Source organism: Eufriesea mexicana, unplaced genomic scaffold, assembly GCF_001483705.2.
Source record: "Eufriesea mexicana isolate 0111107269 unplaced genomic scaffold, ASM148370v2 scaffold202, whole genome shotgun sequence".
NCBI classification, from domain to species: Eukaryota; Metazoa; Arthropoda; class Insecta; order Hymenoptera; family Apidae; genus Eufriesea; species Eufriesea mexicana.
In genome coordinates, this window is record NW_016908372.1 from 201,083 (window position 1) to 203,198 (window position 2,116).

At 40.6% G+C, this 2,116-nt stretch overlaps 1 non-coding gene across 1 annotated transcript; it reads left to right on the forward strand.

The window, feature by feature from the left end:
* Window positions 1-1,571: 1,571 nt before the first annotated feature.
* On the forward strand, window positions 1,572-1,644 carry TRNAK-CUU (transfer RNA lysine (anticodon CUU)). Its single transcript has one exon. It is a non-coding gene; the product is annotated as a tRNA-Lys (tRNA).
* The last annotated feature ends 472 nt before the right edge of the window (window positions 1,645-2,116 follow it).

Consider the following 2,116-nt stretch of genomic DNA (forward strand, 5'->3'; position numbering starts at 1 on the left):
CACGCCATTGCTCCGTCTGTTCTTTCGTAGCTCGTTCTTTTGCCGGCGTAGCCTGGTCACGCCCTTGTTCAAACGTCGCTGCCCCTAACATGATTATAACATCATCCGGCCGAAAATCTACAGACTCGTTATACCGCATAGAACAATGATCGCCTTCGATTAAATGACCGTGAAGCCTATAAAACGATTACCTACCGAGCAAACGTAGTAAACACACCGTGGATAAACGAGCCTAAAATATGAGCTTGAAAAAAATAATCCCTCGAACCTGCTTACTCCTTCCACGCTTAATAAATGCGTAATCCAAAATTCTACGACCAGCAGATACCGTTATAAGTGCATAATACTCGTCGTATATCTCTTCTGCAAAGACACAATAGACAATAGAGATGGAAGCAGGTTTCGCATTTTCTTACCCAGATGATCCCTCGAAAAGCGTTATTGACTCATCGTGCCGTGGAAGCAGGCACGAATGTTAAATATTTCCCGAATGCTAATCTGCCTGGCTTGATACCGCAATAAAAGGTCTCGTAAAGCAGACGACGCTCGTTCTACCTGCGTTAGAACGGGATGCAAGTGTGCCGGGGCAAGGTACAACGATTGCTAGTCGGTTTAGAATAAATTTTCATTCCTACCATCGGGTAAATTACGAGTTACCGAGTTTATGGCCCGGAGGACTATCATCGACCTGTTGCTAACGCGAACGTTGAGCTGTCGCTGAAAATCGGCTATTGCCGACACTAAAACTCGAGAGTGGGAAATCTGGTCCGTTGTAAAACGACCGTGGCAACCGATCCTCAGCACGGGCTGACAATTTTACACGGACTAAATAAACAGATGGCAGTATGTATTTACTCCTTAAAGAACCATTCGACGACCTGTAACGGCAATTACCGATGTCGTTTGCGAGCTTCAAAAACTTTGTCGACAACTTGATTCGGGTAGCCCGAAACTGTTTGTAAATTATTCGTGGACGGAGGTCGATTAAAACGGTACGCTGGTTTTAATTGGCACGCATTAAGAAGCGTTTAAGGAGCAATTGCAGAGTTTCCATCGGAAAGGATTACGAGGCTTATTTGAGGTTAGGCGTTGCCTAGAGGATTACGCGAGCCGTTCACGGAGGCCAAAGTAATTAACTTCGATTTCTAAATTTTTGAAATTCCACTGCCAATTCGCTCGATCGACTTTTCCGATTTAAAGTAAATTTCTATTTCCTGCTTTTTATAGTCGCACGATTTGTTCGGTGAGTGACTCGTGTTTAAAATGGAGAATTATCGAGGAAAGTATTAATATAGAGACATTAATATAGCTTGAAATGAGAAGAGTTTGATTATACGCGAATTATATTGTTATTAATGCACGGATATAATTATTTGTCGGTAGTTAAGTTTTAGCGCATATATTATAGTTATGGTTGTAACGAGGTCTCTTATACCTGTGTTCATGTATAGATAATTATGCGCTTTAATTTGTAATACGATATTTAAAAGAAAATTAATCATGAATTTTAAACAGTTTAATTACCATAATAATTGCGGTAATAACAGGTATTTGGAAAGAATCGAGCAAGTGCCCGGCTAGCTCAGTCGGTAGAGCATGAGACTCTTAATCTCAGGGTCGTGGGTTCGAGCCCCACGTTGGGCGAGTTCTTTTTTCTTCTTTTCAATCTCGTTATAATGACCTTTTTTTCTCTCAGGTATTTTCTAATTGACAGTGACGAACAAAGTACGAAGTAAAACCGCGAATCCGAAACTATAATTTGCATACTTTCACAACGATGCGATGTAAAATGTTACGTTTCCAAATTTCAAGTCCAATCTTACCTATTCCGTTACATAACGCGGTGCACGAAAGATTGGACGGAAGTTTAAATATTTGGGTCTAAAGCTGTCACAGATAAAGTACGTTAAGAGTTCAGGAACAAACCTCGATATTGCTGTGCTTTCAATAGTGCACTACAGATCACGTTTCAAAGATAGACCGTTTTCGTTTATCTACATTATTCGAGAAGGATACGAGTCTCCATTTGTATATACGGGAAGTATAGTTTGTTAAAAATAGCCTCATTCCTATTTCAGCTCGTACTTTTCTGTTTAATCTAACGCGGGATACGTAG